This window comes from Chinchilla lanigera, unplaced genomic scaffold (assembly GCF_000276665.1).
Source record: "Chinchilla lanigera isolate Chin_1 unplaced genomic scaffold, ChiLan1.0 scaffold00068, whole genome shotgun sequence".
Classification (NCBI taxonomy): Eukaryota; Metazoa; Chordata; class Mammalia; order Rodentia; family Chinchillidae; genus Chinchilla; species Chinchilla lanigera.
This window is the reverse complement of record NW_004955469.1, coordinates 12,226,087-12,253,185: the sequence shown is the minus strand read 5'-3', so window position 1 is coordinate 12,253,185 and position 27,099 is coordinate 12,226,087. Positions and strand designations below refer to the sequence as shown.

Here is a 27,099-nt window from a genome sequence, read left to right as displayed (position 1 = left end):
CTTGGATCTTGTTCCCCAGTCCTATAGTGCTCTGTACCTAGGAGTAATTAGTAATTCCTGAAGATGCTTAGCCTCAGAAGGACAGAGTATGATGCTGCCAGAGGGGAGGAGGTGGGGATTTTCAGGGAGAGTGATGAGCTTCAGACTGAGGTGAGGATCATACATCACACAAGGAGAGACTGAGTTCAGACACCTTGTCGTTTCATCTACCTCCCCATGATGTTTGCCAAAGCCTCTGAACTGGACTTCTTTGTTTCCTATGCATAGCTTCACAATCCAGTCGCCAAAATGCCACCCAGGGTAATTTTCAATTATTTATCTAATTGTATAATTTGTAAATTTGATCCACAGCATTGATCTGGAAATGGATCCTACTACCTTAACCACTTAAAAGAGGGCAAATGCATATACTGTCTGGACTGTGTGTGTGTGTGTGTGTGTGTGTGTGTGTGTGTGTGTGTGTGTTACTCTTCCATTATTTCTGTAAAACGACTAATACCTGCACAGTTCTTAAAAATCAAAAAGAAGCAAAAGGTTCTTAATGAAAAGCATTAGTCATTTTCAGCTCTCCACGAAAGGCAGCTACTGGTGTGCCCCAGTTCTAGCCACAAAAGGCAATTTCTAAGCTTTTTTGAGGGGGAGGGCTTGGCTTCATCTTTTAAATAGCATGTTTATATTGTTATTTTTTAGTTTTAAAGTTTACCATCATCTCTTTTTTTATGTAGATAAAGATTTTTAAAAGATCATAAGCAGACTTATTGTGCTGTACCAGAAATATAGTAACCTGTGCATATTTAAAATGTAAAATGATAAATTCTGCAATAGGTGTCCACCCAGAAAACCATCCCTACAACCAAAGTCATGAAATAACTGTCACCTCTAAAAGTTTTCTTGCATTCTTTTGTCATCTCCTCTTCCTACTCTTTCTCTGCTATCATCTTCCCGCAACTGCTACTCTGCTCAATGTGACTATTGAGTAGTTTTCATTTTTTAGAGTTTTATATGTTGGAGTTTTCATTTTTTAGAGTTTTATATTGCACATAGTATGTGCAATTTTTTTCCTGGTTTATTTCATTCAACACTCTGAGATTTATCCTCGTTGTCGGTATCTACCTTTCATTCCTTTATATTGGTGAATTGTCCACTGTATGAATATATTACAATTTGGTTATCCATCCATTTTTGGATGGACATTTTGGTTCTTTCCAGTTTTGGAAAATCAAATCAAATAAAATAAAGCTGGTAAAAACACTCTCATATGAGATTTTTATGGATTTCTACTTTCATTTCCAGTGAATAAATATCTAAGAATACAGTACCTGAATTATGTGGTGGGTGCATGTTTAACTTTTCAGGAAACTGCTGAATTGTTTCCCAAAGTAGTTCTTTTGTGTTCTCGACAGCAACATGAGTGTTCTAGTTTCTCCACATCTTTACCAATATTTGGTATGCTCAGTCTGGTAAAATTTAACTATTCTAGTGTAATGATACTTTTCTGTGGTTTTACTTTGCATTTCTCTAGTGGCTGATCATGGTGCCTCATTTCATGTCCTCATTTGCCATTTCTATATATCTTCTTTGGTGCAATGTCTAGGCAAAGATATTGTTCATTTCAACACTGAGACTTTCCCCTGATTAAAACTGAATTTGTCACAAACTCTACATATAAGCTCTTTATCAGATACATGATTTGCAAAGATTTTCTCTGTGGCTTTTTTTTTTTCTTCATTGTTTTAATAATGCTTATGGAAGAGCAGAAATTTCAAAATTTGGTGAATTTCAATTTGTTTTTTGTGTTGTATATATGAAATGTTCACTTAGCGTAGATTCACAAAGACTTTCTACTATGTTTTTTTCTATAAGTTTTATAATTTTAGCTTTTACATTTAGGTCTGTGACTTATTTTGAATTAATATGTATGTGTGATGTTGAGTCAAATTCATTGTTTTTTTTTTCCTGTTTGTTGAAAAGGTTATCCTTACTATATTGAAATGTCTTCATGCCTTTCTTGAAAATCTATTGCCCCTATATGTGTGAGTCAATCTCTAGACTCTGTATTCTGTTTCATTGGCCAGTTCATCTATCTTTAAACTAATGCCAAACTTATTTGACTAAAAATTTGCTTATTAATTTACCTAAAGTCAGGTAATATTAGTCCTCTGTCTTTATTCCCCCCAAAGCTGTTTCGGCTCAGAATTCTAGGTCTATTGCATCTCCATTAAAATAAGCTCGACAGGGGCTGAGTGGTAGAGCACATGCTTAACAAGAGCAAGACCCTGGATATGATTCTCAGCACCAATAAATAAACAAATAAACAAATAAGAAAGTTTGTAAACTTCTATTAAAAGTCCTGTTGTAAATTTGATTTGGATTGCATTGAATCCATATGTCATTTGGGGAACAACTAACACTTAAAAAATATTAAGTCTTCTGACTTAGAAGATTTTACTTTTTAATCTGCCTACTCCTGTCTTCCACATCTTCTATTTCTATTTTTGCATTTCTAAATAGATCCTTTTCTCATCAAATTTTATACAATTTATCAATTATAATTTATTTTTTCCAGTTGTTGAGAAGGACAATGCCATTTTGTAGGACCTTTAAAATTCATTTCTGTGCATTAATCAATGGGACCTTTTTAATCTGGGCATTATGTTCTTTAGTTCTGGGAAATTTTATTAAACTATCTGGTTAATAATTTCCCTCCTTTTATTTTTTTTGCTCTCTCCTTACTGATAGGGTTGTCAAATAAAGTATAAGATATATAGTTGCATTTGAATTTCAAAAATCAACAAATAATTTGTAGCATAGACATGATATTTGCAATATTTTTAGTGTAAGTATGTTCTGTGCATTACTTGGGGAAAACTTATCCTAAATAATTATTTGTTATTTTTTTGAAATTCAAATTTTACTGGGTGTCCTGTATTTTTATTTGCCAAATCTGGTCAATCTATTTACTGAAATTAGTATTAGTTGTTAGAACTATTTATGGATCTAATTTTTCTCACATTTAATACTATTTTTCAACTTCCTGAAGGTTTTTTTTTTTTTTTTTTTTTTTTTTTTGGTACCAGGAATTGAACTCAGAACCTTGTGCTTGCCAGGCAGGCAAGCCTGCCTGCGTGTGCCGCTGAGCTATAACCCCAGTCCCTGAAGGATTTTATTAACTTTATTTTACAAACTTTTATAGTTATTTTACCTGTTTTAAATTTCTCAGAGCCATATATTGTGCTCTCATTGAATTGCATCCTATTCTTGTTTTATAAATACTATTTTCCTCTATCTTCCTTAAGAGTTTTCTCCCTCTGGTCTTTGAACTAGCTTTTATTCATCTGACATCCCTTTTTTGTTGTTTATTTAGTTGGTCTCCTTTATGTTGTGGCTTTCCTTAAATGTCAGATGACTCTTGGTTATCTCTACTTATTTAAGAGTGGGGGCAGTGAGAACCTATTGGAAAGTCTAAAGGACAGTAGTATTGGTGAGCAATGGAACTATCTTTCCTTGAGGGACTGAGGAACTTGTCATTTCATTAGTGCAATGGAACCCCAATTATAAATTTGTGGAGGTCTCTGGGGATCTTTATATGTCTGAGGGGTTCACTGAACTTGTGATCTGGAGAGAAGACATCTGACTAGTGACAGGCGTGTCATTTCCTATTATTGCCAGGTGTGTTTTATGCTCTAGTCATACCAGTTAATTCTTTTCCATGCATCAACTATTCATCAGGTATTTATTTCTGGGATGTCTTCTTCCATATTCTTCACTTTAGAAAATCAATCTCATTTTTCAAAACCCAGATATGTAACACCTTCTATCTCCCTCTTAGGTATCTTAGGTATCTCCCTCTTAGGTAAGATTAATTACTCTCCCCCTCTAAACAGAGTTATTTATTAATTTCTGCTTTGTGTTTTTAGTGTCTCTTGTGCACATCTTCTCCAAAGCTTGGCCACAGAATAAAATGACCTCTAGACAGTCCTGGAAACAAACTTTTCATAATGAAAATGAATTCACTAGGGATTAGGTTTGAATGCAAATATGCAAATATTGAATACGAATATTGTTCCTTAAAGTTACTAGTATACAGGAAACACAGGTCTTCTCTAGCACACAGAGATACAGGAAGAAGAAGGGGTATTTGGAGGCTGTCAAAACTTACTATTACTTCATTTTGATTTATGCAAGTGGGAATCTTCAATTTGTGTCAGAATATCCTCACAGGGATGAAAAGATTAAATGGGAACTTTCAGTTCTCACATAATATGATTCTTTCACAGATACTGTCTGGTGCTTAGCTCTTGAGATCCAAGATATGCCTTCAGGTTGAATAGTTCTCTTCTGAATCACCAGATTTTGAAGCGTACAGAAACAAAACCCCAAAATCCTCTCAGAGAAAATCTAAACATGAGATAGGGCACTAAACATAAACAAAAACAGTTCTACAAGTAATGAAGAGATGGAAGACACAGATGCATGCACAAGGGTGATTTCTTCATAAAGAGAGACAGCTCTGGATCTAGATATAGGAGAAGAGTAGTTGTTGCCTGGGCTCAGCTATCAAGATAAAAGCTAGTGGGTACACTGAGAAATTGTGAGCAAAATATTAGAGATGATTGAAGGTCTCTGTCAGAGAGCAGACAGGAGCTCAGTAAAGTGATAACCTTGTGACTGTTCCATATCAGACTTTGAGATGAAAATGATCTCTAAGGTCGGGACTGAGGGGCAGGAGGAAATCTAGCACCAGCAAACCATGGATTGGCCAAAGGGCAGGAAACAAAGGGAGCAATAAAACAAAGCAATTCAAGGTAGAAAGAGATTGCTGATGATGAACTGTTGGGAAGAGATTTGGGAGAGCAACCTTTTATTACTTTTGAATGCTGTCAGCCAATGTATCATAAGCAGGTTTCCTGATGGCATGGTGATAATAAAGGCAAAGCAATAATAAAGGACAAAGCAATCAAATAAAAAATTATTTTACTTAGTTACTAGGGTTGTCAAAGGTAAATGTGGTGAAATGCAAACAAATGGTAGAGACCAGTGAAAGTATGAGAACCAAAGAAGAATGAAGAAGAATAAGGAATTAGAATGGGCAGTTTAGGCAAGAACCATTGTGAAGGTGAATAAACAAAATTGAAAGCATTCAGGAGTCTTGGTCCTTTTCCAGAAAAGCATCCTACTGTCCTTTATCTTTATGTCCATGAACACATGTGGACAAAAGGGGGTCCTGAAATCCAAGGATGACCCAAGGGAATTCAACAAGAGTCCTGCCAGATGCCGCAGAGATCTTCAGCTTCTGAGGCACTCTAAGCTTTACATTTTTATGTAAGGAGATGCAGGAATTGCTTGATGATTTGGGGCTGACCTTCTGAATCCATGGAAATCAAACATGAAATTTTACAGACTTGACACCTGTACTCAACTGACTTGCCAGATTGGGACTCTCAACTCCTTTTTACCTAGGTTTTTTCTGGAGCTCTGGCTGGACCCTGAATCATGATTTTCCTTAGTAGGCCCTGAACCTGATGCTTCTAACCAGTCTTCCAGATTTTACTCCCAGCCAATCCATTGGTATTCTATCCCAGAATTATCAGTTCAAAATCACCATCAACAATGAACATTTACTGAGTGACCACAAAGTAAAGTACCTTTCCACTTACTTAAAGTAGAAAGCCTTGAAGAAAGATTGGAGTCATGAAGCATTATTTTGCAAACATACTCCTCTTTTACCTCACAGAAAACCAAGGACCTCTTCCTTTCATGATTATCATCATCTAGATGAACACTTGTACTCAACGAGGCTAACAGTGGTACATGCATTATTGTACCATCTTTTTCTAAATACTGCAAATGCACTTTTATTAATGCACATTGCACCCATGAGGAAACTGAGGTTTAGTTTGCTCAAGGCTAAGTATTTGAGTGTGGAAGAACTAGCAATCAAATCCAGAGACTGCCACCTTACTCACTAGGCTACACTCCTGCTTAAATTCTTCTACTCTTAGTATATATTTTTCCTTGCTCAAAACTGTTATGAGTGCCCTACAAGTCTGAGCTAGAAACACAGCAGGTGCTCGGTGCATATTTGTTCCACGTCATTGAAACACACTTACTGGTGCTCACTGTGGCATTATGATTCCTCTGGCCCAATAGAATCTGTTTAGAGGTTATTATCTTGATCATGTCTTTCATCAGCTGGTGTCCTTCTGTAGCCTTGTGTTGTATGAAGTAGCATGGTTCAAGGCTCAAGCTCTGGGCCACTGTGACCCAGTGTGAGGAGAAGCACAAGGCAAATTCTACTTATTGGCAATTCAGTATTTTCCCCACAGTGGGAGGCAACGTGGTAGGAATTAGAGGTGCAGGCGGCTGCCAGCTTGACTCGCTGTCTTGGCACTCTTTATGATTGTCTCAGAAAAGCTGAATCCAGAAAGAACATCTGCCCAACATAGTCCGAGAGGAAACAGCTTTTGGTTAGCTAATTAATTGCTTTTTCATCTGCATCAGATGATTCCATTTTAGTGCAGTGGCTTGAACACAAGGGCCTAGAAGCCTGGATTCACTCTTTCCATATTTCCAATTTGGGTAGCAATAATAGGTCCTTGTACTTCCCACTCCAGGTCCCACCCTGCCTAGGTAGGGCATTAGGAAGAGGGTGTCATACCTGACTACTGACTAACAGGCTGGCTTGTTCCCCCTTAAAGGGGTGAGCATCAGATCCAGAGCTTTTGCAGCTCGCACTATTAGGAGCGGGGCCCCATGCCCTCTCACTGGAGTTCAGATCGTTCACATAGACTGCCAGGCACACACTGCATGAAATAGGATGAAACCAGGTGCTCACTGCTCCTCAGGAGCTTACAGCCTAGTCTGATGTGTGGACTGATGATGGGGAAGGACAGGATGGCAGAGAAGATTTATAAGCAGGAAGCGGTGATGGAGCAATTCAAAGCAATGTATGTCCAGGACTAAATTGCTGTATAGTCACTCAGAGAAGAGAGAAGTCAATTTGGACAAAAACTCCTTGAAAGATGAGAGAAATTTAAGAGAAAATGAAGACAGTGCAGGGGAGGAACGCCGTATATAAATGCACAGAGGTGGCAGTGACCAAGGTGAAGCCTTTACGGCTCGGGCTGGTCGGTAGGAAGGACAGCTCTAGCAGAAGCAGAGATCATGTTGGGGAATCCAGAGTTCCTCTTTCCCAGCACTTTCCAGGCGTCCAAGGTATGGCTGAGCAGCCTTCCCTCCATACTCTGCCCGTAGCTCTCCCGACCCCTTCTCATGCGTGATTGCTTTCATGTTCCTATGGCTCCCTTTCTAAACAGTAATCTTAAAACCGAAGAATTTGTCTTTGGTTGGCGTAGAACATGTGCTCAGTAAACGGTATTTAATAAACGGATGAGTGGGGACATCATTGGTGGTTAGCTCCAGTGAGCGGGCTGCTTCTAGAATGAAGTAAGCCCTGCGCACTAGGCATTCTAACTAACTCTGCTTTCAGAGGAGTAGGTGTGACATGTTTTGGCTTACTTTCATTTATTCCATCATTTGTGTATTGCATAATATTTTTTGAAAGCTACTATGTTTCAGACATTTTTTTCCCCCGTTCTGAAGTGTGAACCAAGGGCCTTCACACTGATCTACATCCCCAACCATTTTTTTGGTCATTTTCTATTTTAAGACTGAGCCTCTCTAAGTCCTTAAATTGCCCACGCTGAGCTTGAATCTGTGATCCTCTTGTTTCAGCCTCTCAGGGTGCTGGAATTACAGGTGTGTGCCTTTATACCTGGTGCAAATATTATCATAGGACCTTCAGATGCAACAACAGTGACAAAACCTATCAAATCCTGTCTGGGTGGAGTAGATATTTCAGTGGGAAAGACAGTCAGGTCTGCTATGTGATTCATGGGGTCTAATACAAAACAACAGAGCAAAGATTACTGATAAGGACATGAAAAGTATGGGGCTGAGGGTGCAGCTCCGTGGCATATCACATGCTCAGTGTGCGTGAGGCCCTGGGTTCAACCTCCCTACCCTTCCTCAAATGCTATAAAAAAAATAAAGCTTTTCTCCTGCTTTTTGTCTGAAATTTCCCTCTCGACTTTTCATGATCTTTTAAAACTTGCCATTTAATGTCTTTCTTAGAAAAAATATCATTTTACCACTATCAACATGGGTTTGATCATTCATCTCTATAATGTATAATGCCGGTTTTATTTTTTAATTTTTAATTTTTTTGAGACAGGGTTTTACTATGTAATTCAGGCTGGTCTGGACCACGTAGTCCAGCTGGCCTCAGACTCACAGTGATCCTCCTGCCTCAGCCTCCCAAGTGGTAGGATTGCAGGCATTTGCCACCATGCCTGGCTAATGCCAGTTTTAAATGCAAAATAAGAGCATTTAATGAAGTCATATAGTTCGTATTTCATGGCTCATAGATGCATATGGACTTAATTTTTACCAGACTAGTGGAAACTGCATAAAGCTAATTCAATTGTTTTTATTTCATTCGGGGATATACAGCATTTTACCAGCACTCTCTACCTCTGGCTTACTGATGAGTAAGAAAGGTCTGAAAAGAAGAGGAAATGTGGTTGCCTCTTTCCCTCAACCTCTGAGTCATTCTCTCTCTCTCATTCTCTCTCTTTCTCTCTCTCTCTCTCTCTCTCTCTCTCTCTCTCTCTGTGTGTGTGTGTGTGTGTGTGTGTGTGTGTGTGACTTAGGCACTGACAGTCTCCAGGGGCTACATGAGAATTTACTTCAAATACATACAGAGCACAACAGGGTACTCAGCAGCACGAATGACCAAGGAGTCCTGTTGTATCCTTTTTGACTCGTGTTACTTCCTTGCACTGTACTGGGAGTGGTTTGAAATGTGGCTTTCTACAAACGCTACATATTTACAAAGAGCTGTGAAACCTCTGCCCCTCTTTCCACTTTATATTTTCCAGTAGGCTTCTTTATATGTATTAAAAAAGGGAAGTCTGGAAAGCTCATGAGAGTCTCACAACTGTTCATCAGAGAACCTTACACCCTGTGCAAATGCTCACTCCCATGCCTTGGTGATGTACAAATGAAGGGATTCCTGGTTGAAAAGAAGGTGTGGGTGTGCCTTTGTAGAGGGGTTTTGGGCTGGTGGCCTGGGGGCAGTGTGTTGTATTCGGGAGGGACTTCAGTGGTGTGTGTGTGGTATGTGTTTGTGTGTGCCTGTGACATGTGTGCAGCATCTGTAGCAGTGCTCTGTGTGGCTTGTATGTATGATCTGTGGCGTATTTGCATATGTGTACAACATGAGATGAACATTAGCTTAATTTTCCAGCACACTGTGGACCATACCTTATGTTCCCCTGAAACACCAGTCTGTTCTCATGTTTGTCTAAGTAAAATAGCATGCAACTTTTTGACATTCACAAACAAAGCCCAGTGGTTTTTATCTGAGTCAAGTGCTCCCTGGGGCTTTCTTTTTTCCTCTTCTCCTTTCTGTAAATCCATTTTATGCGTTGGAGTTAGAAGATGACATCTTGTTACATCATGTTAGACAGCACCATATTTTTTTCCATTAAACCATTTCCAATCTGGCTAAGCAGACAACTGAACAAAGACAGACAACCCAGCGTAAATAAAGGATCAGCCCTTGGCCCTTCAGAATGGACCCAGAGGAGCCCTGTTCCCAAAGCTGAGGCTGATCTGCCATTTTAACTTTTAACTCATTAAATTAGGAATGGAGGGTTCTCTGCAGACCTACATCTCCTCCAGTGACATTGTGCAGTCTTTCTCTGTGGGAGAGGAGGATGCCTGCTGGGGAGAGGGTGTCTTTATAGAGGTAGGGAAAAGGGGCCAAGATTGATGCTCTGCCTGAGGTCCTTTCTACACTATGCACAGGTCAGGCTTGTCTTTAGCTTTTCAGCTGCAGCTGCTATTTATAGTTCTGTCTCTGCTGTTCTGCTTGTGACCCCTGTGGTCAGCTGAAGGCCTGTATTTTAAAAAGAGCTGTTCTATGTTCAAGTTCAAGCCCACCCTGAAGACCTTTTTTTAGCAGTCTGCATTCTGAAGCTCAGTGACAAGGGCTCACTAGGTACCTCCCAGGCCTTGACTGGGTGTCTAGGATCCCTCATCCCTACCATGTATCTTTAGTCACAGTCTGTGCTGTGGTGAGATTTTGTTCTGGGTGGAAGTTGTGCTGTGTCCCCCAGATGTTGTGGGTAATCTGCAAAGTGCCTTTCCAAGTAGATGTCACCATGCCGGTATTCAGCTTGAAAATATTCACTTGCTCACTGGTTATACTGCCTACATAATTAAGACACAAAACCTTCTTTCTTTCCTTCTTTCTTTCTTGCCTTCTTTCTTTCTTTCTTTCTTTCTTTCTTTCTTTCTTTCTTTCTTTCTTTCTTTCTTTCTTTCTTTTTGGTGCCGGGAACCAAACTCATGACCTAATGCTTGCCAGGTAGGCACTGTCCCACTGAACTATATCCCCAGCCCAGAACTTACTATCTCTCAAGTCAGGCAAGGGTGCAAGAATACTGGATTTAGAGCCAGGTGATCTAGGTTTGAGCCATAATTCCAGGCTGGCTGAGTGTGTACACATCAGTGAAACTCTCTTAGCTTTCCCTTCCTGAATGCAAAGAGGATGCCTAACTCCTGGGAACTCTGCGAGGACAGAGATGAGACCATGCATGTGTGAAGGTGGTCTGGAAACTTCTCCATTCTCACATCCTACTATTTCAATTTTTGATACTTCTCAAAAGATTATGGAAAGAAGTGAAAGTGAGAAGGAAATTGAGATGCTCTGGAGATAGTGAAAAACAATACTTCTCGGTGTGATTCAATCGGCCAATAAAGAGAGATCCAAATTTACCTTTCAATTAGAAAATACTTGAGGTTGAAACTTAGCAGATATTTGTAAATACTATAAATTTAATGCAAGTCAATAGATTAATTGAACACATACACCAGTCAGGATAGGTAACATTAGGGATATCAGGAAAAATAAATAATTAAAACAGGGTGATTCTTGTCACAAAAAGGGAAAATAGAGCAATATAGCAAAAAGGGAAATGCATACCTCAATCTGACTACATAAATTTAAAACATGATAAATAGTAAAATAAGTAAGATTGCTCTATTTAATAACAATTGTGGGTTTCACTGGTCATAAATTTAGGAAACGTCTTATTCAGATCAGTACTTTATTATCATGCAGAAAATACTAATTGGGCTAGAAATATTGTGGTAGTCTGCAGGGTGCCTTTGTTCAAGCTATGATGTCGAACTACCAAAAACTCAATATTGAGGTGTTTTTCTAGATCAGAGGAGAAATAACTTCTAAAATCTGAAGCAATGGAAGCAAACTCTAAGATTAGCAGGTACAAATATACATTCTAAGAATTTTTAAATCATGAAAACTGGTCAAACTAATATAAGATACTGGCAAAAGTTTGGAGAAATACTTTTATCATTCATGACAAGGAGTATACACTGATATTTTATAAATTGCTCATTAAAATCTAAAATGAAACACCAAGATCTCAATAGGCGATTTAAAAATACAATATGAACAAATAATTTACAAAACAAAAACTATAGATTGCTTATTAAACTAAGAAAAAACCTATCTTTATAATTTAATAAGTAGATTTGAGCAGCATTAAAGCATCCATTTACATTGGTAAGTCAGGAGAAGTTAAAATGTGACACCTCATGATGGTCAGGTTGCAGGTGACACTGGAGAGAATCCATCATTGGAGGGAGAATGAATTTTTATGACTCATTTGGAAAGTACAATCACAGTTCATACTAAAATCCACAAAAATACTCAAAACCTAAGAGCTAGATACTGCTCTCATAGGAGTTTATCCTAAAGAAAGAGAACAACAACAAGCTACATGATTTTTTTTTTTTTTTTTTTTTGAGACAGGGTCTCTCTACATAGTTCAGGCTGGGCTTGAACTCACTATGTACTCCAGGCTGGCCTTGAACTCACTGTGATCCTCCTGCTTTAGCCTCGTCAGTGCTGGTATTACAGACATACACCACCATGACCGGCAGTTACATGATTGATTTCAAGTTTCACATACTAGTCAAATTAAAATTAAGTGCTCAACAGAAGGGCACAGTGGAGAAAAACATGATTGTGAAAGCTTCAGGATTTTATGCAGGCATTAAAAATAATGACAAAAGAGTTCACATATAGAAAATGTGTATGATAAAATAAAAATATAAAATTTAATATTTTATAAGTATAACTATGTGCTTAGTTACACATGTTAACAAAACTAGAATAAAATATGAAAGAGTATGGAAATATTTATATTAGACTATTGAGATTATGACTTCACTAAATAAAAAATAATTGATTGTCCTATATTGACTTTGATTTTGAAAAAATACATATATTTTAATTGGTCTATTTGGCAGTACCATGGGTCCACCCTATGGCTTTGCCCATGCTAAGCAAACATCCACCCTAACTCCTTGGAAATAAAAAGTATTTTTGAAAATTGACAAGTAAAGTTATGTATATTTATGGTATATTATATGATATTTTAACATGTACACATTGTGGAGCAGCTACTTAAGCTATTCACCATATGTATATACTTATTTAGTGATAAAAACACTTAAAATTTGAGCAATTTCTAGAAAAGAACTCGCTATTTTCAACTGTAGTCACCATGATGTACCTTAGATCTTTTGAATTATTCCTTCTGTTTAACTGAAATTGTGTGTCTTTTGACGAACCTTTCCCCAGTTCCCCTGTGCCCCTTCCGTCTGTCTCTGACAACCACCACTTTACTGTTTAAAGTTTGTTTTTTTTACACTCTAAGTGAGTTAGAAGATATTTGCCATCTTGTGCTTTGCTTGTCCTTCAGGTTTATCCATGTTATCAAAAGTGACAAAATCTTCCTTGTTTAAGGTGAATTCCATCGTGTGTAATGCTACATCATCTCTATCATTTTTCTGTGACACCTTGTGTCTCCATCTCAGCTATGGGCGAATAACGCCTTAATGGACACGGGAATGGAGACATCATTCTAACAACATTAGCCAAGGGCAGCCTGAAAGTCAGAAAACTCAGTGGGTTTAAGAACTAGGGTTTGCTCTCCAGTACAGAGAGAGAAAAAACTACTTTTCAGCTTCTGATGCTTTAAAAAAGGCAAGTTATTTTAGTGTCTGAGACCAGAAACCACTCCTTTTGGTCCCTTTACTAAATGAAATCATCCAGTTGTAATGGATAAGGTATCTCTCAAACAGCATCTTTGGACTTGGACTTCCCTCCAGTTCTTGGTCCACTTTTTCACCCCTGTTTTTATTGTACTGCCATTGCTCTTTGCTTCTGCATCCTCCCTGAGAGCACCCCCATTACTACAATCCCATCCTAACTCCACATTTACACTTCCATAGGTTCAACCCTAGGGTATCTATTAAATTGAGGTGGGTTAGAGAGGGAAAGAATTCTCCCCAAAGTTTCTTTCACTGTGAAGCAACCATTCACAGGCAATGAATGACTCATTTTCACTTAATTTATGATGATTCTAACAAGATGGGTCCATTTGTGAGGGTGAGAAAGTCAGCTCTCTTTCTCTTATCTATGTATGTGTTCTGTTTATCAAAAGCAACTAATACAATGTACCTTCTATCTTAGGTTTATAGTATCCATTTTAAAGTCCAAGGGATTTTCCAGTTGTGAAAATGTTCAACCTTGGGTGTTGTTAACTTTTCTTGGATGGATTCTGAGATGTTTAGGAAGAAGTCAGGTTGATCAATTGCTATATTTTTTAAAAACTGAGGCATGATCAATTTCCATATCTGAGTAATGAAGCCATGGCTTTATTTTAGGTGATGAATTCAAGAAAATAATAGTTAAGAGAAAAAGAAGGAATTGATTTGCAACAAGTATGCTAAGGTCATTCAACAAATGGTGCATAAACAAATGGACATCCATACACAAGAGAATGAATTTGAACTCACACCATGTTCAAAAATTAATTCAAAGTAAGTCAAAGACCTAAGTGGAAAACCCAAAGCTATAAAAGCCTTAGGAAGAAATATAGATATAACTCTTCATGGCCATGCACGATGGTGCACATCTATAATCTCAGCACTCTGGGAAGCTGAGGCAGGAGGATCCCAAGATCAAGCCCAGTGTGGGCAACTTATCAAGATCCTGTCTCAAAATAAAAAGTAAAAATTACTGAGGCTATAGCTCAGTGCAAAGGTCCTGGGTTCAATCCTGAGTACTGTAAAAATAAACAAACAAATAACTGAAATGTTGTATCTTTGGACTGGGCAATGGTTTCTTAGATATGATACCACAACACAAGCAAAAAAGGACTATTTCATCAAAATTAAAAACTCTTGTGGATCAAAGTCACTATCAAGAAGGTGAAAAGAAGTCAACCTGAAGAAAAAGAGAAAAATACTTGCAAGTAATATATCTGATGAAAGCCTGGCATCAGAATACATAAATAACCCTTACAACCCAACAACAAAAAAGACATACAAACCAATTTAAAAATAGACAAAAGTCTTGAATAGGCATTTTTCCAAAGAAAATATACAAGTGGCCAATAACGACATGAAAATATTCTTAACATCATTAGTCATTAGGGAAAAATGCAATTCAAAACCAAATGAATTGTGTTTTGGTTTTTACATCCACTAGGATAGCTCTAATAAAAATTTTAAAAATAGAGAAACAGAAAGTCACAAGAATTTGAGGATGTGAAGAAATTAGAACCCTTATATATTGCTGGTGGAGCTATAAGATGGCACAGCTGCTATGAAAAACAGTTTGGCAGTTCTTCAAAAAGTTAAACATAGAATTACCAATAATCCTGCATTTCCATTCAAAGATATACACACGAGAATTGGAAACATATGTTCACACAAAAACTTGTACATGAAGGTTTAGAGCAGCATTATTCATAATAGTCAAAATATGGAAGCAACCCAAATGTACATCAGTAGATAAATGAATAAACAAAATATGGTATCTAATACTGTAGAATGTTACCCAACCATAAAAAGAAACGGACTGATACATGTTACCACAGGGACGAACTTAAAAGCATTATGCTAAGTGTAAGAAGCCAGATAAAGGGCCACGTATTGTATAATTGAATTTATGTGAAATGCTCAGAATAGGAAATTCATGGAAACAGAAAGTAGGTTAGTGGTTCCCTGGGGCTGGGAGCAGGGGAGATGGAGATGAGGAGCTTAATACATACAGGGTTTCCTTTGGGGAAGATGAAAATGTTCTAGAATTAGATAAGAATGATGTTTGCACAACATTGTGGATGTACTAAAAACCACTGAACTGTACCCTTTAAAATGGTAAATTTTATAATATGTGGATTTTATCTGAAAGGGGGAAAAAGAAAGAGGTCTTTTATACTTTGCTGCACTAGATTTTAGGCGATGAAGGGCATTCTAAGCAGGTGAGACTGGACTGAGCAAAAGCTAGAGAGGTATAAGGCATTCGAGGGTAGTTACATTAGTGGTCGGTATGATGTGAGCTATGGGCTTCTTGCTCCTGCTAGAGCTCTGCCACTGCAATTTATTTAGCCTCATAACCGGAATCTGCCTTGATCCTCAGTTCTTGTCTCGCAGAATATGGCTTCAGTGTAAAAGCTGAGAAGCAGAAACACTGTTCTTGAAGCTTGGTGGGATTTGGCAGGGTCCCCTCAGTTCCCCTACGCTGTCCGCATCCTGTCTGTGCTTGCCTGAGCACCTGAAACACATGGAGGACAGAGCTCTGCTCCCACACTCCGTCCCTCTCCTCTGGGGACCCTTCTTTGCTGCAATGACTGGCTCTATCCACCTGCCAGACAGATAGGCCCTCGTTTCCTCTTGAAAAGGCTCTTGCACCACGGAGGAGGAAACTAGGGGGAGAGAAGGAGACCCGTCCCATCCTCCTGGGAGGAGCTATCCCATATGGTTCCTTTGGCTTCTGTTTGGAGAGAAAAACCCACTGCCTTGAGTGGGGTGGGGGGACAAGGGTTCCTGGAGGAGGAGTTTGGTACTTGGTGAACTGTTCGGCGAAGAGCGCTGAGCAGAAAGCATTCCAGAAGAAAAGGAGATTGTCAGTATGCAGCCTTGAGCCCCCGGATGCCTCCCAGAGGAGAAGCTACCAGTGGTCTTCCCCAGTGTGTGCTTGCTGACATTTGCTCCCTGATGCACTAACCATAATCCTGTTTTATTGTGTTTACTATTTCGAGTCTTCAGAGCAAACATAAGCATCCTCCACAGTGGATCCGACCTCAGGCAGACTTCTCCTTAAAGCCAGAGATAATCCCCCTGCCTCAGAGAGCCGGTGTGATGAACGACTCAGCGTTCCCAAGCTGCATATGCTTATGAGATGAGAACCCAGAGGTATCTGGGCTCGGGCGGCTCTACTCAGGGGGGAATACTGTCCTACTCAGGAGTGGGTTTGAGCATATGACACCCATGTACCGCCCCGAGACTGTGCCCCCTGCCCTAGGATGCCTGAATAGAGACGGCAGCATGGAAAATATGCACCCCAGAACTCCAGACAAAAAGAAACATGAATTTAACCCTGACTTCTCCTTGAACCCGTTGATAATTGTTTTCAAATACAAGAAAACTCAACTCCTATTCTACTGTCTCCAGTGTCTGAGAGATAAATGCTCTGACAGTGTAGACAAGGACCAGATGTGCAGTGGATGGGTCAGTCTGTACTGGGAAGGGGTGAGGAGGGAGGAGGGGAGTCTGACTGTCATTACTTGGAAGGGTCAGGGGGTTGGTGACAGTGGCAAGAAACAGATTTTTCCAGCTGCTTTCAGGCTGAGATTTGTACTGCATAATCTGAATGCTTTTATCTGTTTCTGAAAATAGACAGGAATTTTTTCCACAGGCTGCTCCAATCTGCTGTGGAGACGTGAGGGAGGATTGCAGGAAGACAGTTGTACGCAGTCTACTATGTTGGTTTTTGTGACCCCCTGCATTAGCTCTTCCCCCATCCTGGCTCTGTGGAGCCACATTATCTTAACACCTCTTCAAGTAGGGAGGCAGAAGCGCTGGAAATACTTTCCATTCTGAATTTTGTATAGCTTCTTATATACTGAGCCATCCTTCCTTCCTTCCTTTTGCTTAAATAGAATTAAAGACCTTTGAGAGGTCAGAAGCACCTGCCCAGATGGAATGGTTGCCTGTATAGAATAACACACAGAATATAGGAGACAAATGATACAGAAAAAAGACAATGACTTGATTGCAACTTACAGTTTATGGTTCTTGCCAATTCCACAAATCATTCTTCATCTTTGTCCTGAATACAGACTACAAAGAAGCATCACAAATTATGTACAGAGATCTTCTGGAAGGTTAACTCTGGATTAAATCAGACTCCCCCTCTCAGCAGCTGGTCCCTCTCATTTCAGATCAAAAGGATCTTGAACTTTCCAAGTGAACTGCTGTCAAGTAAACAGCAAGAGGATCTCTAATATTATTTACATAGCATTTTCTTTATGCAATTATGTATTGGTTTCTTCCTGCTACAAGCCTATCTTAAAAATGTGCAAAGCAAGACACGAAAAAGAAAACAATGTGAAGGACCATGTGGAGTCAGAGGGGGACAGAATAAGACAAGGGCCTCTCATCCCACAGACTGTGCATCTAGATACCTTCTGTACTTATTCCAGTGATCCTTTTCAATTGCCATTCACCTACCCAACAACCGTAAGAAGCCATTTGTGCTGAGCATGGACTAAAGCTTGCCAATGTTATTATTCTTGGAGTTTCTTGGGCTTATAGGAAACCAACACAATCCTTCGAAGTTAGTAAGTTTGGGGCGCTTACTTGCAAGATTCCTCTGAAGTAGATCTTGCTATGAATGGAAGCAAGAGAGGAGTGCCAGGTTCTGGAATGCTGCCAGGGTCTGCATCTCTGAGGTTCCTTTGTTGTCCTTATGGCCAAAGAGCCGTATGATTACCTCAGGAGGAAAAAAGAGCAGAAATATGTGTTGTCATAATCCCCCACCTCAGCCACAATCCTTCTCTGAGAGTGCTCTCATGGAAGGCTCTGTCTAGAACTATGATCTGTGAGTCAATTTATTAAGGATGCAGCACTTTCAGCTCCAGACCTCCCTGGGCAGCCAGCATAAAGTCTCATATTCAGCTCTCCAAGGCTCCCTTGCCAGGTACTGTGATGTCACATAGACCACTGGAGTCTATGGGAAGGTGACTTTAATCAGCCGTGTGTATAATGTTGTTTGTCCCTAGCTGTTGGACACCTGGTCATTGAAGAGAAGAAAGAAGGCAAAGGCACTGATAAGAGGAAGAAGGACAGAGAGGTATGAGGGAGAGTGACCAGAAAGCAAAGAACAGAAAATAAAATAATGAAGAAGCAGATAATTGCTTCTGAAAGGAATAGAGCATGCCAAAGGGTAAAGGAATTTTGTCAGAGAGAATGGAACATATACCGGTTCCTCCGCTTGTCACACTCCAGGCTTGTGAGCATCTGGACAAACAATCTAAGTCCTTCCCAGAGACCCTCAGGCACCAACCAAGACAGAGTTTCAAAGGAAAGAGAAGCAGGAAGTCTGTTGGTGTCAGGTGTGTGGAAAGATGTGGGTTGGCATCTGACTCACCCCACTCGACTGCAAGCTCCAGCACACGCAGAAGCTTGCGGATGACATCATCTGGTCGTGACTCGTACCAGACTGACTCAGTGGCACATGGGGCCAGGCACTCACCAATATTATCCCTTACTTTTCCCAGCATGGCCCAAGGGAGGCAGAGGTGCACTCTTTTACAACAATGTGTAATGTCCTAGAAAGGAAAAATGAAGGACAGAGAAGGGATAGACTTTTAAAAGGATGCTTAATATAAGCAAACCAAGCAAACAGGTATTGTTCTCCTTGGTCCTTTGAAAGAATACAGTGTGCCAGGAAGCAGATGCGCTTTAGCACCAGAAATATATATTCTTAAGGCTGCCTGCAGTGACCTTGAGCAATTGATCTAACGTCTTTGATCTTCAGGTTTTTTCATCTGTATAAGGAGAAGAATAACACCTACCATACAGGGCTGTTGCAAAGGTAAGACATGTACAGTCCCTGGCACTGGGCAGGAGATTGGTAACTGTTAGTCCTTATTATGCTACTTCTTGCTACCTTCTATCAGTGCACGAGAACTAACTTCTCCAAGGTGCATTTTTCTAGAAACCCCACCTTCCTCAAATAGAGTTGGTTATGGTACTTCGGAAAGGAGCTTCAAGACCAGTTGGTCTGAGCCCTTCCTTTTTTGGCTCAGAGAGGTGGGTGGTTGATTCGAGGACACAATAGGACATAAATTGGTTTCAGAGCTAGGACCAGGCACCTGAATTCTGAGGCAATGTTACCTCTTCTGTCCAGTGCACCTGATGGTACTAAAGTAGTCCAGTGCATTTCCCCACGAGGTTGCTGACTTGTAGTCCTCGTCTGTGGTAGCTGCCCAGAAGGAAGATAGAGGTGAAAATGAATGAACCAGAGGTCTCCTCCTTTGCGCCTCCCCATCTCTCCACAACCCCAGGTTATGGTACAGAACAGCTAAACCCTCTATTTTGTGAGTGGTAGCAGGGGCAGCAGAAGGACTTCTGCTTACAGACAAGCTGGAGGCTCCATCAAGCTTCACAGAAGCTCAGCTTACTTTGCTGGGAGAAGGTGGAGATGCTGCGTGGGGTGCGCTGTCCACTTCCTGTGGCTGGTGAGGATTCATCCAGTGATGGTCAGGAATCCATCTCAACCCTCCTCACCCATAAGAAGGTTTAAAACTGGCCAGAACCTCAAGGACAGCTAAGCTATTACTGGAAAGTGAGTCAACTCTGCAGCCCTTAAAGATCTGTGAAGTATAAACGACATCTCCATAGACCTTGAGCACATCTAGAAGGCCTTGTGGAAAGAAAGAAGAGCCCAGCTCATCCTGGGCTGCAGTTCCTGTAGGTTGTTTAGAGTCAAGCTAGACATGAGAGAAATAATCCCAGAGGGAGAAGTCAGGAAAGGGGAGAAGGAAGAATCAGCATCTGGGATCGCACTGAGCCCAAATCTGCCCAAGGCAAGTTCAACCTCAGCCTCCCTTCCCTTCAGCTGGTAGAGAATAGAGGCAGACTGTGCGGTCTGAGGGAAATTTCTTCTCTGTCTCTTGTAAAAGGGGTTCTTTTTCCACTACAGGAAAGACTTTCCTCTGTGAAAATGGGGGAGTAGGTACTGACTGGGGCTGGGTAATTTCCAGAGGTTGCTCACAGTTGGCAGCCAGGCACAGAGTCTTCATGCTGACCAAATCCTTCAAGGCAGGGTTAATGGAGCCACAGCATCTCACTGTGCCTGCTGAGTCTAGGACTTGGCTGCTTGGCCCTCCCAGGAGGTTGTGCATGTCAGAAAGCACAGGTCAGATCAGCAGGAGTGGCAGGGTCCCTTTCCGGGTCAAGGGGCCACTTTAATTGCAGGCAGGGGGACTCCCTTTCTTCTCCCCAGATAATTGCCTGGGTGATCACTTCCCTGCCCAGTTTCCCTCTTTATGCGCACATGAGTGGCCAGGCATGGGGTCTGCAGGATGGACGGAAGGCTTTCTGCCCACCCCTATCTGTCTTCTGTACAAACACACACGCATGTGCGTGCGTGCACATACACGCACGCACCCACCCACACACACACACACGCGCGCGAGTGCGCGGTTTCCACTCCTTACTATCAGCCCAGCCTCATTTCCTTCCACGACAGGGCCCTTGGAACCCACCACCGAGCTGGCGTTTCTCTAAAAATAACCATGTCCGACGTGATGAATGGGAAGGCATTTGCTCTCCTTTTCCTGCCTCAGCCTGAATCATGTTGGGAAATGACATTCTGTTAACACAAGCACTTTTGTTTCCTCCTGTACTCTTTTACCATCCGGTGGGGGCCCTGGCCAGGACGGGCTTTCAATTTTTAAAGCCTCCCCGGGGGTCCATCCAACACCCTCAGACAGTGACATTAAGGAAACCCACAGAAGAAGAGCAATGGACAGAAGCATCCTGTGTCTCCCCAGGGGATGTGAAGGACGTGCTGGGGCACAGGCTGTACACAGACCCCCCTCACCAGAGCTAACCAGATACCCAGGCCAGAAATGTCCCTGAGGCTAGCAACCAGCCTCACTCAGCACCTGGCTCTGGGAAGCCGCATAATGAACTGTTGCAGAACAGAACATGAAAGAGTCCCAGGTGTAACTTAATGGCTCTCTGCTTCCATCAGAGAGTGGCTCTGATTCTGCCTGGAGTCAGGCATGTGGCGGAGGCGGCCTCCCAGCTGGGCAGGGGATCAGTTTGGGAAACATTGTAAAACTTCCCATATCATAGGCAGTTTGACTCTCCTTGACCTGGTTCCGAGTTCTGTGTGACCCAGGACCATGACCCCTTCCTCTTTGCATCATTAATCCCAGATTTTGGTACCTGGCTCACAGGAGGTTTTTTGAGAAGTTCCTTTTTGGGTTTGAACAAAAATAAATAGCACCTGGAGGGGCTCAGCAGAACTATTGTCACTGGCCTTTTAAAGAACAAAGAGGGAGGATGGAGTCTTTGGAATCTAGAGTGGGGCAAAGCCGGTCCACCTACCCTTAAGAAAGGTCCTGTCTTGGAGTTCATCCTCATGTGTGGATCCTATTCCAGCTCACAGGCCACTGGAGAGCTACTGATTCTTGACAAGCCAGCTCTTCCTGAGAAGTCCTCTTCTCCTCTCTAAGGATTTTTCTGCTTGAATTTGTATGGGGTCTTGGTTTAATGGAATCTGTTTTCAGTGACCGTTCTGACCCTGTCTTGAACAGATCCTCTTAACCTTTAACTTGTTCTTAAAGCAAATGACAGATGCTTTTGGCTTAAGTGGTAAACCCATACGTAATCAGCCTACCAGTTCTAAGAGTGTCATCATTCGGTTGGGGCAAAATATGGCCAGCACCTACACACGATTTTCACTTTCCTCTGTGTGTCTATAAATGCACAGGTACTCTGGGGACAGGTCTTAATGGCTGATGCATGCCACATTACCCAACTTCTCTACACATCTCCCTGTCCCCAGACTCCAATCCCACACATACCCGCCCTATGAGGAGATGGTAAACATGTGGGCTTGGGACCAAAGTCTACACTCCTGAGGAGCTCAGGAGAGGGTAGCTGGATGTCAGTAAATGATAGCAGCAAGGAGACCCACAATAGCTAGCCATGGCTGAACACAATCCTGAGCCCAAGGACCCAGACATATGACAGCTGAAGAAGACACAGGTTCATTCACACAGAAAAGAGGCAAAGGTGAGAGACTCTCTTTGACAGAAGATAAAGAGATTTTACTGTAAACCCTCAGGTTCCAAAGTGGGCGCACAGGTAAGTGTTGCCCCGGTAACTCTCACCCTTTGGGTGCCAGAGGTTGATGGAGAAATGGGAGCAATTAGAGCTTGAGAAAGAGACATTGGCCCAAGCTGGGGCTCACTCTTGTGACTTCACATATCTTTACCAGCCAACTGAGCACCTGAGATTGGTGTCTAATTCTATGGTGTGGACATTTCTCTATCTGTTAGAGGAATCGGTCAGTAGGAAGAAGACGTTCAATAGTCTCCGTGGCTTACTAGGTTAATGGTGACAGGGCTTAAGTTGTTTGTAAAATAGTAGCTTCTTTCTGTCCTTTGGATTTCTCCGTAACTACTTATAAAAGGTCAACAGTTATAAGAGGGCCTCTTAGAGGGCTTTTCTTAGTGATTAGATTTTCCCTTAAATTCCACCTAATGCTCCTTATCAGAACTTTCTCTTTTATCATTCCCTTCCACCCTTTCTTCCTCGCCCAACTATGCTGAACCATGGCTTTTTCTCTTGACATCTCTAACTACTAAGTGGGGGGCCTTCTGTTTGGGTTCTCTGTAGTTCAAAAAGTCCCTGGGCCACTTGAGCAGTGTTCTTCCTAAGTGTCCCACTCACAGATATGTCTTCTGAGTGCCGTGATTTGAATGTGTCCTCAAAAGTTCATGTGTTAGGAACTTAATCTCTAAATTCATATGTTGATGACTTTTGGAGGTGGTGTCTTAGGGAGATAAGTAGGGTTACATGAGATCATGGAAGTAGGGCCTCCATGATGGCATTAGTGATTTTATTAAAGGAGAAGAGAGATCTGAATCAGTGTGCTCCCTTGCTCTTCCCATGTGATGCCTTCTTCCGTGCTATGATGCAGTGAGAAGGCCTTCAGCAGAGGTCAGCACCTTGATATTGCATTTTCCAGCCTCCAGAACTGTGAGAAGTAAATCTGTTCTCCTTAACAATTTCCCAGTCTCAGGTATTTTGTTTGTCTTAGTTGCTTTCCCATCACTGAGATACAACACCCAACACCTGCAGCTTGAAGGGGGAGGAGTCTATTTTGGCTCACAGTTTCAGAGGTTTCAGTCCATGGCCAGCTGGCTCCAACACAGAAACCACATGGTGACCCAGCCAAGTAGAGAGAAGCTGATCACACCATAGCAGCCAGGAAGTGGTGAGAAGGGAGAAACTAGAGAGAGACATCCTTCCAGGTCACACTCTCACAATGGCCCACTGCCTAACAGCAAGTCTGCTGTCATGCCCCCCAATCCAATTAGCTCCTAAAATATAATGCTGTTTTAGATCTAAATCATACACATTATTATAGCATCAGAAAATAGTCCAAGATAAAAGGTACAGCCTAGTTTTGGACCTCTCTTTTCCTGAGTCAGCTTCCTTGGGGATCTTGGTGTGCTTACCCACTATTTGATTTCTTTTATGTTTTTTTTTTTTAATTTTAAAGAGTAAAAGAAGGATAATGTAGTAATAGGGTGCTTACTGAATTACAGACAAAGTGGTAGGAAATTATCAATGGTTGTTGTTTTACATATTGTTATCTACAAGATAGTTTCTCAGGAAAACAAATAGACAATAATAGTGAGCTACAGACAAAAGTTGTAGGTTATTATCAATGGTTGTTATAGTATACTTTGGTATCTTCAAAGTGGTTTCTACAGAAAATAAATAGAGCTATACATGAGTGACCAATTGAATATTCATTGACTATTCTGAATGGTTGTTGTAGGAAACACATAGTAATAAACATACATCCATTTACAAAATAGCATAGGAACAATACAAACATTACAGAGTTATGGACAGATTAGTAGGAAAATATCAATGGCTGCTGTAATACATGGTGGTATCTTCAAAATTGTTTCTCAGGAAGACAGAGATACCCAAGAAAGATCTAACAAGTAGTTATAGACTAAGCCTCTCTTTGATTTCTCGAAGGCCTTTCCTGAATCAGCTCATGCTCATTTTGTGCTTTCCAGTGTTTCATATTTTGACTCATGATCCTATATCTCTGCCTTGTTGGTCTTGCCCCTTCTCCAAGATTTTCTTCTTGTATGGTTACTCAAGCTCTCATACTGACCACCAGGGACAATATGGGAAAGTGGCACTATGGAAAAAGAAATCATGAAGACTAACCCCTCTCCCAAAGTTGTCTTTATTGAGAAAGGGTTACCTTTAGTCTCTAAGAGGATGGGAAAACTTACCCACTACAAGCAAGACAGCTGGGGGACAATTGTGGATGTTTCCCAAGTGGAGCCAAAGCCCATCTTGGGATATTTGTATGATGAGTAGAAATTTCCAGCAGTGATCAATGCCATGCATATACATGTAGCACTTCCTTCTGTCAGTTGCTGTGTATTTGCAGAATCTCCCCCTTGCTATGCATGTCACTCCCTTGCTGAGGGTTAACTGTTCAGGAAATTTTTGATCTGTATATGAAAAAGCAACCAAAGTCACTCTAGCAGGAAGTTGGTCTGCTAGCTCTCTGCTTTTTTTCTCTGTCTTCAGATGACATCCAAATAGCCCTGATCTGGTGGGTGCTAGAGAGTAACTATTCTAAAGATAAAGAGCAAGGATATCTTTTCCAAAAAAATGCTTTAAAAATTTAGACTTTGTAACCTAACCTTTTTCTCAGTGTGGTAGGCTTCTAGGCAAGCTAGTTTCATTGCTGTAAAGACAAATGAAAGACTAAGTAGGACTGTGAATACCTCCTGGGGCTACTATGGCTGGTGACTTGACAAGTCATTTATTCCAGGACATAGCATGGCATCTTGCCAGGCCTTCCACTGTAAGCTCAGCCAAGGAGAAACCCAAGTCTGGTGGGTGACCCCCAGCATGGGTCCGCAGCTTCCCAGCAAGGTCTTCCTGCATCTGGTAGATGTGTACAATTAATAATGCTTTGGGGGATGATGATTTGGTCTCATGGAAAAAGGAGACTTGGTCCAAGATAATGTCTGGTAAACTTTGACATTCCACCCTCAAGTGGTCCTGTACTCACACTGAGCCACTAAACAGCTGCATGGTCATATTACAGCATCTTCCTCAAAAGCCAGCTTGTCATTGAATCCATCCCTAAATTCCAGCTTTTCTCAAACAAAAGGAACCCTGAAGTGGGAAGAACTGGAATCAGCCAGATGGAAGTAAAGTGTGTGTTGCCAAGGCTGGAAGCACCTTTTAAAAATTTTGGCCCAATCCCCCTCATTCTATACATGAAAAAAAAAAAAAAACCCACATTCAGAGAGAGGAGAGAATTGCCCAAGGTAACCAATGGTAGAACTGGGGAAAGAGGATGGGACTCTCCAACCCCAGAACAGGGAGGCCAAGATGCCCACCCATCTCTCCTCCCTGGCTGCATTTGTGCAGAATCCTTGTGGGTGGGGTTCTAAGCCAGAGGGACAGTGATGAAGCATTGCTAGTGAAGAGAAATGAAGCTGTATCAACAGTCTTCCAAGAGAAGAATCCTGCTGTTCTAAAGAAGAAATGAAGAAGAGATGGAGGCCAAATCCAGCTCAGAGAAGATGAAGCAAGTCACCTGGCTCTGTGATGCAGGTAAGAATCTGTATCAGTAAAATCTTTCCATAGGACCTGTCTTAGTCAATTTTCCCTCACTGTGACAAAATACTCAACACCCACAACTTAAAGGAGGAGAAGTTTATGTTGGCTCATAGCTTTAGTCCCTGGGTCACTGGCTCCAAAGACGGAATAGGGCCAAGGGGCATCGTGGAGGAAATGCACTCTACCTGTGGCAGCCAGAAAGCAGAGAGAGAGAGAGAGAGAGAGAGAGAGAGAGAGGGAAGGCAAGGCCAGGTGTGTTTGGGGTCATACTCCCAGTGACCACTTCTAACCAGGCCCAACCTTGTAACAGTGAGTCAGCTATGAACTCATCTGCGGGCCAATCTACTGATGAGTCTAGCACCTTGACAGTTCAATCACCTTCCAAACACATAATTTTTGGGAGGGACATTTTAGATCTGAACCACAACTGAAAAAACTAAATCATTAGTCATTCAACAGAAATCATAAGCATCTGCTTAGCTCAAGACATTATGCTCTTGTACTGGTGGTAGAAGGAATCAAGAGGATAGACTGGGGCAGGGTGGCCATTCCCCAAGCCAGATTAGTGCTTGTTAATGACAGCATTTTTAAAGGTACACACAAGTGCGTGTATGTTAAGGAATGGTGTATTTTATAAAGCAAGGCTTATTCTCTTTATTCTGAGATAATGTCATCATGTCCTGTCTTTTTGGGTTGTTGTTAACGTAATGTTCTCAATTTTTAATAATATCCTCTCAATAAAATGTTGGCAATACACTTAGTGGCCTCTTGAGTGTTTTGAAACTGCATTACATGATGAAATCCAAAAGTCTAGTAACCATAGATGTGGTTGAAAGGACTTGGGCTTTTGGGACAGAGAAGCATGGGTTCAAATCTGGGTTCAGTCATTTATTAGGTATGTGACCTTGGGACAGCTTCTGAGAACTCGGAGTTCAAGTTTCCTCTCTGTAATACAACTTTTTCCTGGGAGAGTGAGGACTTCCTGAGGAAGCACACACCTGTGGAAGTACTCACAAATATCACCTCTCCTCTCTTAGAGATATTCCACACGTTTGCCCATCCACACACGTATGCTTCCTACAAGGTGCTGGTGTGAGACACAGGAGCCCTCTGGTAGCCTTCATTCTCAAGGAGCAGGAAGTGTGCCTAGGGAGGAAATCTATCTCCCCAGAAATCGTGAGAGAGACCCAGGGAGCGCAGCGTATCTTTCCTTTTCCCCAAAACACTTTCTTTGGTGTG

General features: G+C 41.3%; 1 protein-coding gene across 2 annotated transcripts in view; it reads right to left on the bottom strand.

Annotated features, from left to right (window-relative positions):
* Lclat1 (lysocardiolipin acyltransferase 1) overlaps positions 1 to 18,497 on the bottom strand; it is a 197,263-nt gene extending 178,766 nt beyond the window's left edge. The window contains exons 1-3 of one of the 2 annotated variants that reach the window (XM_013522666.1): positions 18,428 to 18,497; positions 17,806 to 17,938; positions 17,230 to 17,286 (exon numbers count right to left, since the gene is read on the bottom strand). The gene's annotated coding sequence lies outside the window, so the exon portion shown is untranslated. Of the gene's footprint in view, positions 1 to 17,229; positions 17,287 to 17,805; positions 17,948 to 18,427 lie in introns of those variants that run through there. The other variant, XM_013522667.1, reaches the window with a different exon arrangement.
* Positions 18,498 to 27,099: the final 8,602 nt, after the last annotated feature.